Source organism: Geotrypetes seraphini, chromosome 10 (assembly GCF_902459505.1).
Source record: "Geotrypetes seraphini chromosome 10, aGeoSer1.1, whole genome shotgun sequence".
NCBI classification, from domain to species: Eukaryota; Metazoa; Chordata; class Amphibia; order Gymnophiona; family Dermophiidae; genus Geotrypetes; species Geotrypetes seraphini.
Window position 1 is genome coordinate 140,994,270 of NC_047093.1, and position 11,601 is coordinate 141,005,870.

General features: G+C 45.4%; 1 protein-coding gene across 1 annotated transcript in view; it reads right to left on the minus strand.

Annotated features, from left to right (window-relative positions):
* Nucleotides 1-4,927, minus strand: part of CCDC114 (coiled-coil domain containing 114) — an 86,439-nt gene extending 81,512 nt beyond the window's left edge. The window contains exon 1 of the mRNA XM_033961655.1: nt 4,654-4,927. The gene's annotated coding sequence lies outside the window, so the exon portion shown is untranslated. The remainder of the gene's footprint in view (nt 1-4,653) is intronic.
* Between the last annotated feature and the right edge of the window lie 6,674 nt (nt 4,928-11,601).

Below are 11,601 nucleotides of genomic sequence, written 5' to 3' on the forward strand. Positions count from 1 at the left end.
AACGGCACTTCTGCACCACATACCAATAGGGGACATCTGCGATGCAGCCACTTGGTCCTCCATGCACACCTTCACCAAGCACTACTGCCTCGACATAGCATTCCATGCTCCAAATGCATTCGGCCGAGCAGTCTTGGAAGTGGCTCTTCCCTCACGGGAGGGACAGCAACCACTAGCACAGCCTTGACAAACACTGTTCAAGTAGGGTGTTATAGATATTGATTAAGTAGGTCTTCCAGCACTCCTTCCTAGACTGAATGTGGAATAGGCAAGTATGAATTCTCACATGCAAGTACGATTTGTCACTGTTGACCAGTTGGTTTCTCACTGTTCATTGATTGTCATTGACCAATTTCACTGTTCTGTGAGTTAAGTAGGTCTTCCAGCAATCCTGTCTAGTCTGAATGTGGAATAGGCAAGTATGAATTCTCATATGCAAGTACGAATTGTCACTATTGACCAGTTATGAATTGTCACCGTTGACCAGTTGGTTTTCTCACTGTTCATTGATTGTCATTGACCAGTTTTCGCTGTTCTGTGAGTTAAGTAGGTCTTCCAGCACTCCTGTCTAGACTGAATGTGGAATAGGCAAGTATGAATTCTCACATACAAGTACGAATGGTCACTGTTGACCAGTTGGTTTCTCACTGTTCATTGATTGTCATTGACCAGTTCATTGTTCTGTGAGTATTATTGCTCAGTTAACACAGCACTTTATCTAAAACCTTGTTTCCACAACTTTACCTGCTTTGCCTGATTACCCTGCCCGGCTTGGCCTCCACAGCCAGGCGAGGGATGCACAAAGCGCTAAGGCGCAGGTCCAGTCGGTACATCCCTCGGCTAGGGAGTCACCCATATGTGGCTGACTCATCCTGCTTGTCCTAGGAGAAAGTGTAGTTACTTACCTGTAACGTAGGTTCTCCGTGGACAGCAGGATAGTCAGCCACACAACCCACCCGCCTCCCCATACGGCCGACCCGGCCACAGCTAGGAACATCCTGGGGATTAGGGGGAAGCAGGGGGAAATGGGTAAGGCTCGGGCATGCCCAGTGGGGCCCGGGCACTGCACGTGCTCAGAGAGAAAAAAAAAAAATCTCTCTGAGCTATTGGAGAGCTTATCCGCAAATTGGGAGGTGTTGGGACAACACCCATATGTGGCTGACTATCCTGCTGTCCACGGAGAAAATACGTTACAGGTAAGTAACTACACTTTTCAGAGCAATCTGGATAGACCACTTAAGGAAAGCTGCAATTCCTTTAGAACGTGGAAAGTAGTGAGGAACAGTCCCAGACAAAAGCAAGGGTGAGCTGTGAATGTTGACATGCCAAAGATTCTCCACAAAAGCAAAGATAGCAGTCCAAAAATGTTGCACCTTAGGACAAGTCCAAAACATGTGTCCCAAGCTTGCTTCCGGAGCCTGGCAACGAAGGCAGGCTGCGTTTAGACGCCACTCAGTATTTTATAAACCTCTATCATATCCCCTCTCCAAGTTGAAGAGTCCTAGCCGCTTTAGTCTCCTCTCATAGGGAAGTTGTACCATCCCTTTTATCATTTTTGTTGCTCTTGTCTGTAACTTTTCTAATTCCACTAAAAAAATTTTTTTATATACGGCAACCAGAACTGCAAACGGTTCATAGACAACGGCGTGAAAGACAAAGGCGCGCGCCGACTACTGAGCGCAAGACGGAGGCGCGCGCCGAAGAAAATTACAGTTTTTAGGGGCTCCGACGGGGGGATTATTGGGGAACCCCCCCACTTTACTTAATAGACATCGCGCCGGCGTTATGGGGGGTTGTACCCTCCACATTTTACTGTAAACTTAACGTTTTCCCTAAAAACAGGGAAAAAGTGAAGTTTTCAGTAAAATTTGGGGGGTTACAACCCCCCAACACCCCCACAACGTGGCACGATGTCTATTAAGCAAAGTGGGGGGGGTTCCCCCCCACGCCCCCCCCATCGGAGCCCTAAAAACAGTAATTTTGAGCGGCGCGCACCTCCACGCTGCGCTCAATTGTCTGGGCGCGCCTTTGTCCCAGCGCACTTTTGACCTGACAGCTTGCAAACAGCATTCATGTTGCAGTCATAATAACATTTTCATCTTTGTTTTCCGTTCCTTTCCTGATAATTCCTAACGCTCTATTTGCTTCCTTAGCAGTCGCCGCACATTGAGTTGAGGGTTTCAACGTATCTGAAACAATGACACCTAGATCCTTTTCCTGGGCATGGATTAGGGTTCCAATACGTTCGGGAAAACCCACTCTCCGGGTGCCCGGAGGGATTTCCAAAGCCCAACAGTTTGTCCGGGTTTTGGAAGTCCCTGATATCTGGGCCGCATCTGGAGAGAGTCTGCACATGCATGAATGTCAACATGATGATGTCATATGCGTGTGCATGCACGTTCATAAGTATATGCTTTCTTCGCATCGACATCCGCGCATGCGCAGACGCGGTCCCAAGCTCAGGGAGGTTCATGTGGGGGTGGGGCTGGAGTGGAATGGGGTGGAGCTGGAGGCAGAACAGGCGGGGCTGGGGGTGGAATGGGGTGGAACCAAGTGCCCTCTTTTTTTTTTTTTTTTTAGAGGAAATCTGGCAACCCTAAGCATGGATGATACTATGTATAATTCTATGTAATGATAAACTGTTTGTAACCTGCCTAGAACTCTGTTTAGCGAGGATTCAATTGGATTCAAGTCTACACATAGAAGAACAAAGGCAAAAACCGCAGTGGTGATGTACAAGATGTCAAGTCTTTAATGGAACGATCAAATAGTCTTAAATAAACAATCATAAAAAATAAATAATGAATATAATCATATACACTTCTCCCTCCGTATTTGCTGTGATAAGGGATTAACAGACCCGCGAATACAGAAAAACTGTGAATAACTTTTTCATATGTTATTCGCTGTTTTCTATTAAAAACCATCGTGAATATGGTGAAACTGCGAATAACATGGTGGGAGACCTGAAGGAGAGGCAAAACACGGTGAAGAAAGTGCTGGGAATCAGCGATTTTCTCTGTAAACGCTTGGAATCGGCGATTTCTCTATGCAAGCTGATGTAATTTGGGGGGGAGGAGCCAGCAAGCTAAAAACTGTGAATAATCGAAACCGCGATTGCTGAAACCGCGAATATAAAGGGAGAAGTGTAACAGTTTGTATCCAAAAGGGTTCATCAATTCTTTTGGATACAAACTGTTATATGATTATATTATTTATTTTTTATGATTGTTCATTTAAGATTATTTTTATGATCGTTCCATTAAAGACTTGGCATCTTGTACATCACCACTGCGGTTTTTGCCTTTGTTCTTCTACGTGATATTTCACTACAGTTCCGTTGGATTTTTTTGTTTATATTTGCCTACAAGTCTACACATAACATAACAAATAAGAGAGATATGATACATTCTAAAACAGAGACATAACACTTATCAAGCATCTAATAAGCACAAATCAGAACATTTAAATAATAGTTTCTCTATTATTTAAATGTTCTGATTTGTGCTTATTAGATGCTTGATAAGTGTTATGTCTCCGTTTTAGTATGTATCATATCTCTCTTATTTGTTATGTTATGTGTTACGCTAATACACTATATAATACAGCTGTTTTTCTCTTGCAGGTATTTCTATAGTGCTACCAGACGTATGCAGCGCTGTACAGAGTCACAAAGAAGACAGTCCCTGCCCCAAAGAGCTTACCATCTAAACAGGATATCATGGATCCAGTTAAGGGGAACGGTTAATCTGCCGGCTGGGTTGGAGGGCAGAGGGGGAGTACAGGACAATCGAGCCATTGTGACATCACTGATGAGGTTGACTCTTATTGGTGGAATGAGGCATTATGACATCACAATCTCAGCTCCGCTTCCCAAAGACTGAAACTCTTCACACTACTACTGGGAATTGTTTCTATCAGGCGAACGCAGTGCTGTACAGAGTCACAAAGGAGATGGTCCCTGATCAAAAGAGCTTACAATCTAAACTGACAAGACAGACAAACAGGATGTCATGGAAACAGTTAAGGGGAATGGTTAATCAGCTGGCTAGGTTGGAGGGCAGAGGAGTAGGGTTAAGCATTGAAGGGTACAACACCCTGTGACCTTGAAAGAGGATTGTCGGTGAAGGAAACCTGAGGAGGAGGACAGGACAGCAAACACCCTTTTATTTGTTTAATTACGGAAGACCTGAGGAGGGGGAACCAAGGCTAAGCCCGTCAAACAAAGACACTAAATATAGCTTAGGGAAACGAGGAGTCGAAAAAGGCGCATCTGAGGAGGAGATTCAAAAACAAGGAAACCGGAAGGATAGTCTTTCCCGAAATAGAAAGACCTAAACACAGCAAGGCATCAAAAGCAAAGCCAACCATAGGTCAAAGCTCCTGTTAATCTCTCCAGAGAATCCAGGAACACCATAGCAGAGGGAGGGCCACATCCCGCTTGTATCGCACCTCAGCGTCTGGTTTTCAGGATCCCAGATGGGTTATCTCTCCGCTCCATAGTGTGGATAAGAGAGGATGGTGGCACCACTGAAGTGTACGGCGGGTGAATGATGCGGGAAAGAGATATTTAAAAAGAGGGTGACACCACTGCGGTCTGTTGGGGGCAAATAGAAGAAACATGACGGAAGATAAAGGCCAGATAAAGGGGACCTCCTCCCTGTCCCTCACCCAAGCCACCTTCCTGCCTCCTCCTCTCAAATACCTCACCCGCCTAGCTAATGTCAACCCTCTTCTCCTTTTTTTTGAACCTTACCCACGTGGCCTATCCCTCTCCTGAACGTCAGCCCAGACATCTTAGAATTTCTCTCCTGAAACTGTGTCTTTTTTGCTTTCTCCCTATTAGGACTCCTTTACCCCCTTCCATATCGCAGGAGTTCATCACTCCACACCTCCTTCTGTACCTCAGCATCCCCTCCTCTGATTCTCCTCCTGTATCTTAGTGGCCCCCCCCCCAACCTTTTTCTTCCTCACTCCTGTATCTCTCATCCCCTCCCTTCCTCTCCTCTTCCCTCCTGGCCTCCCTTCTCCTCCCATTCATTCTGTACCTCTTTCTTTCCCCATCCCTCTTATACCTGTATCCTCCCTATTTCCCCTTTCCCCTCCCTTGTACTTGTCTCTTCCCCTTTTCTTCTCCCTCCCTCCTGAAACTCCACCCCTCTGCCTTTCCCCTACTTCCTGTTTCTCCCCCTCTACCATCCCTCTCCTTTCTGTAACTGATCCCACCCCTTTTCTTCCTGCACATGTCTCATTCCCTCCCTTCCCCTCTTTCTTGTACTTGTCTCCTCCCTCTCCCCTTCCCCTCTCTCCTCCCTCCTGTCTCTTTTCTTCCTGTACCTGTCTGTCCTCCCCCATGACATGTCTCCCCCCCTTATAATCTCATCCTTCCTGCCGCGACCTTTGACCCCCTCCTCTCACCTTGAGGCCGCCTTAGGCCGACCGTAACTCATTTTAGCTACCCTTTACTGCGCATGTGCGGCGCGCACCCCGCCCCTCCTCTTTTTTCGCCCCGCCTCCATTCCCCTTTCGCCCCTCTTCCCCCCCCTTCTCCCTGAACCCCGCCCCACTTCTCCGCCCGTCCTATGTCTGCTCCGCTCGTGACTCTTCGCTGCTCGCCCATCTTCCCAGCTCCGCCCCTCCTCCCCTAGAGCCGTTCCCTGGGCGTTGGCGTCTTGACGTCACACATCGGGGCGGGAAGACCAGTTGCCTCGACAACGGTGCAAGGGTGTTATTTCTCGGATCATGCGCACAGCGTACTTGTGCCTTTATTTGTTCACGTGAAATATGTCACGTCCTTTGCATTTTCTTTGCACTTCTCCAAACATTTAGAAAACCAAAAGAGACCGTTCATGCAGGGAGTAGCTGAATTTATTATTATTTTTTGCTTTGTTTTCATTTCTTGAATTTTGACTTATAGAACAAGCACAGTTTGGAGTCAGATCTCTTCTTTTGCATGCTTTGAACCAAGCTTCTATTGCTTTATTCGGTATTGTTAAAGTGATGGACAGGATTGATTGAGGCCTGGGTTTACACCATTGCTTGCTGGGATTTGTAGTCTTTCTTTCTTTATAGACTGCAATAGGGAAATCATTGCTATATCTTATCAGGCCGGTATTTGGGATAAACATCTTGGTAATTTTATATTCCAGTTCCAGCACCTAGCTGGCATTTAGAAAATTGTTAAAAACATACTTGTTTTGTACATTTGTTAACTAATGGATTGTAATTCACTGTGAATGACCAGTATCTGTACTCTGTAAACCACACAGAACTGAGAGTAAGGTTACCAGAAGTCTGGATTTCCCCGGACGTGTCCTCCTTTTCGAGGACATGTCCGGGGGTCCGGATGGCTTTTCAAAACCCAGTAACCCAGTTTGGTTCGTGGGTGTTTGGGTGTTTGAAGTTCACTATCTAGGTTTAGGTTAGGTTTTTTTTATATATATATACTAGTGTTTTAGCCCGTTACGTTAACGGGTGCTAGAATAGAAGTGTAAACTTTTAGCACAATGGGGCGCTGAGGCCTTTCTTTCTTTGCTTCCAGCTCCCCCTGTCCAGCAGTAGCCCTTCTCCCTTACTTTTACCTCCCCCCTGTCCAGTAGTACCCCTTCTCCCTTTCCTGTTCCCCCTGTCCAGCATCCGCTAGCCTGGGCAGCCTCGGAGCTTTTGCTAGGCTGGCCCGTCTCGCATTATCGAAGTGGGTCAGCCTAGCAAATGCCCCACAGCTGCTTGATGAAACAGCGGCTGCTGCCGCTGCTGATCTGGGGGTGAGAAGAAGAAGCGCCCCAGCAGTGTAGTCAGAAGGCAGGAAGTCAGCCGGCATCGGAGATTGGAGCAGGAAATCAGCTGAGGCAGGCACTGCACGGAGGCACGGAGTTTTAAGTGCACATGTGTGGCTAGGGTTTTATTATTATAGATACTGCCTATCAAGGTTATCTAAGTGGTTTTACAATCAGGTACTCAAGCAAGGACATATTCTGATAACCCCAATTATAAAAAACGCAAAAGAATCCCCAAATTCCCCATCTAATTACAGACCGATCGCAAACATCCCCCTTTTCACCAAAATAGCAGAAGGGGTGGTAAAGACTGAACTCTCCACTTACCTAGAAAAATTAAACATCCTCAGCGACAATCAATCAGGCTTTCGCACGGACCACAGCACCAAAACCATAATAGCCTCCTTCCTCGACTATCTTCACACGCTCTTCAGTCTAGGCTCAAGTGCCTTGATCATACAGCTAGACCTAAGCAGTGCCTTTGACCTGGTCGACCACACCATACTCCTCGAATGCCTGGCACACATTGGCATATCTGATCAGGTCCTCAACTGGTTCCAGGGGTTCCTAAAAAATAGATCCTACAAGGTACTCAAGGACAACAATATCTCACATAGCTGGGACAACACCTGTGGCGTCCCGCAGGGCTCCCCCCTATCCCCCACTCTATTCAACATCTACCTGGCCTCCCTAGGCAACCTCCTTCACACCCTCAAACTCAAATTTTTCATCTATGCAGACGACATCACAATAGCCATCCCCCTTACCAATTTCACACCAGAACTACTTGACTACATTAATAACATTTTCAACCAGATTGAACGTTGGATGTTATCGTTCAGGCTGAAACTAAACCCGGACAAAACAAAATTTTTTCTAGCCACCCCCAAGGAAAAAATAAAAAACATCACAATTCATCTGAAAGGAATTCAAGGTTTCAAGGTTTATTAATTATTTGATGAATCGCTATATCTTTATGCAAAGCGATGTACATAGTAAAAAATACAATTAAGTTAAAACACATACAGTATATATAGACAATAGAAATCAACATGACCAACAACAATTGGGAGGGAAGAGGGGTAAAAGTTACATCTGTTATATTGGAAAATACATTTAAAGGAAAGAACATTAGGGAATAAAGGAGTTTTATAAGCTCGAGTAATAAAAAATAAAATAAATTTTAGATATTAAAAGCCTGTTTAAAAAGAAATGTTTTTAAGGATTTCTTAAAGGATAAAATGTCTTTTTCAATTTTTATGTATTGGGGCAATGAGTTCCACCATTGGGGGCCAACTACAGAAAACATATCTAATCGTCGAGTGCCTATTATTTTTAAGGAAGGAACAACTAGTAAGTTTTGGGAAGAAGATCTAAGTGTACGTATAGAACTATAAGGAATTAACATTTTAGAAATGCATTGGGGTTGATTGAATATCAGATTTTTAAATATAAGTAACAAGACCTTAAATTCTATGCGCTGGCAAATAGGGAGCCAATGTGATTCGATGAAGAGAGGAGTTACATGATCAAATTTTTTGGCGTCATGGATTAATTTAATAGCAGTATTTTGGACAATTTGAAGTTGTCGTTTTTCTTTTTGACCTTCCCCCTAGTACCCACCTTAAAAATACTGGGAGTCATTCTAGACAAAAACCTATCCTTAGAAAACAACACAGACCTCATTGTCAGGAAATGTTTCATGGTACTTTGGAAACTTCGTACCATAAAAAAATTCTTCAATGACACCTCCTTCCGCCTACTAGTACAATCCTCCATTCTCAGCATTCTGGACTACTGCAACATTATCTATCTGAGCGCCACAAAGAAAACCACCAGGAGACTAAAAACGATCCAAAACACCGCCATTCGCCTCATCTATGGCCTGAAGAAATGGGAACACATCACCCCATACTACAACCAACTTCACTGGCTGCAATTCGAATCCAGAGTTCTTTTCAAATTCGCATGCATATGCTACAAATCGATAAATGATCTTTCGCCAAGATACATCACTCCCCACTTAAATCTTCACTGTACCAACAAGAAATCCCGCAGAATTCAGCTGTTCGCATTCCCTTCGCCAAAGCTTTGTCAACTCAAAAGATTCCTAGATAAAACCCTCGCCTTCCAAGCAGCCAAGATGAACCCATGGCTAGCCCTAATGATACTCGAGGCCCCCACCTACCTCGACTTCAGAAAATCACTCAAAACCTACCTTTTCAGCAAACAAGACCCTTAACTGACCCTTCAGATAATCTCAGGGCCCCCTATCCGACTCTTCTCCTTCACGATAGCTCCTATCTCCCCCTGCTTCTCCTACCCACTTCCCTCCTCATCCACCAAATCTGACCAAAATCCGTTGTAAATCCGATAAATTTGTTGTAATTCTGCCCTCTTCATCTACGAAGTTGGCTAAACTTGTTGTAAATTTCCCTTTTCATCTGCCAAGTTTTGGCTACAGTTGTTGTAAATCCTATAAATTTGTTGTAAATCTACAAGTCTATGCGGATCCTAATCTAATTTAATGTAAACCGCCTAGAACTCGCTGGGTATGGCGGTATATAAGAATAAAATTATTATTATTATTATTATTATTATCTGTCCCGGAGGGCTTACAATCTATCTAATGTACCTGGGGCTATTGGAGGATTGAATGACTTGCTCAAGGTCACAAGGAGCAGTTCAGGGTTTGAACCCACAACCCCAGGGTGCTAAGGCCGTAGCTCCAACCACTGCGCCACACACTCCTCTTCCTAACTCAGTGTCTTGCAAACTTTAGTGTCCCTGGCTCGAGACACCGGGAAGTGCACTGGCGCGTGATGTCAATGCACCAACGTCAGCGTATGCGCAAAGGCCCTTCAAACGGGCCTTGAGCCAAGAGAAGGACTTGTGCTGGAGAGAAGGACCGGCAGAGAGAAGAGGTGCCGGCATCGGGAGATTGCGAGAGGCACGTCCTGTAAACAGTCGACCGGCACCTCTCCTCTTCCCCAGTGTACCCGCGGTACACCTGAAATCTCAGATACGGCAACCATAGTTTCATAGTTTATTTTAAACTAGTTTTTTAGCCCGTTACATTAACGGGTGCTAGAATAGATGTGTAGACTTAGACATTTATTTCTTTCTTTCTGTCTCGCTCCCTTTCTTTCTTTCTGTCTCTTTCCTTGGTCTCCTGTCTGTCTTTCTTTCTGTCGCTCTCCCTTCCCCCTGTCTGTCTTTCTTTCTTTCTGTCTCTCTCCCCCCTGTCTGTCTTTCTTTCTTTCTGTCTCTCTCCCCCCTGTCTGTCTTTCTTTCTGTCTCTCTCCCTGCCCTCTTTCTTTCTTTCTGGATTTCTTTCTGTCTCTCTGCCTGTCTTTCTTTCTGTCTCTAATGGGTGCTAGAATATGTGTGTGTGTGTGTGTGTTTGTCTGTATTTATTTCGTTCTCTCTCTGTGCTTAGCCTGTTTCAGTATTTCTGTATTTTTTTCACATCTACGGGATGAGGAGGAGGCCGGGGCGCGTGGGATAACGGGGAGTCCGGGGTTGGGCAGAGCTGTAGGTGAGACCTTTTTATTGGATTAAGGCAGTGTATTTGTGGCTGTCCTTCATTAGGTCTGTGCAGAATGAGCGAAGGATTTTTTTTTTTTTTTAACCCAAAACAGGATTAAATGCCTATATATACACAGATTTGATTTTATATATATGATTTTCCAATTAATGTCTGAAATATATTTATTTTTATTGGGGGAGAGAATGCAGGAGATGGTTGTCCATTACTGAACTGTGAAGTAATCTTATTTGGATCATAGATTTAAACTCAACATTTGGTGTAGCAGTTTCTTGCAGACTAATTATCTTGGTTTGGATTTATTTATTTATTTTTTCTCATGCAAAATCACTTACTTTGCCTTGGAATTACAGCCGAGAAGGCTGCACAATATCTCTGTCAGTCTGGGCAAGATTTGTTTCTCTTTGTTTTGTGACAATTTAGGCTAAAATTAAACAGAGAGCTGGCGCTTTGAAAAGAGTTTTTGATGGTGACTCAAAACCGGTGCCGAATGACTCGCTCGGCTCTTCCTCCCTGTGCACGACCATCTCTCCCAAGGGCCGTCACGGTGCCCCGCCGGGTCTTCGTCACTCTAATGGCCTCGCCTCCAACCCCCGGACAGCCACAGCGCCCTGCCAGTCTCGTGCTCCCAGCTGGGGCTTCTGAGCGCCGTCGCCCCAGCCAATCAGTGGCTGCCTTGGTCTCGGCCGCTCCGCGGTGCTAGGCGGGAGCAGCCAATGCTGCTGTCACGCCAACCCGCCGCCAAGCCAGCCAATACACATCACCCTTGTGGCTGGCGTTGTGAAGGGGCGGCGCGGTGTGGCCTGCTCTGAGGGGAGGGGGAAGTCCGCTGTCTTTTCCGCCTCCAGTTTCGCTCCGCTCTTGTTTCCGCCGTGCTACGGGCCCGGGACGCATCATAATGGTAAGTAGCAGGCTCAGGAAGGCGACGGCAGGACTCCGCATTCGTTCGCCTGTGGTGACGTAGTAAGCGCACATGCGCACTCTTGCCGGCACATCCAGACATCAGATCTCAGGGAACACGCGGTGAGAGTGCGCAGGCGCGCTTAACATTTTATTATTATAGATTTGATTACACGCCTATCATAATTTTAGGCGAGAATACAATAATGAAAAAAGGGGAATGCAAAAATTTTAAACAAAGACATATACAAACTGACTACAAAGACCATGAACAGAATTGCACACAGTATTCAAGGTGCAACCATACCAAGGTCTGACATAGAACCTACAAAATCTTACATGGTGATGTTGCTATCTCGACATAAGTCAGTTGTCTGG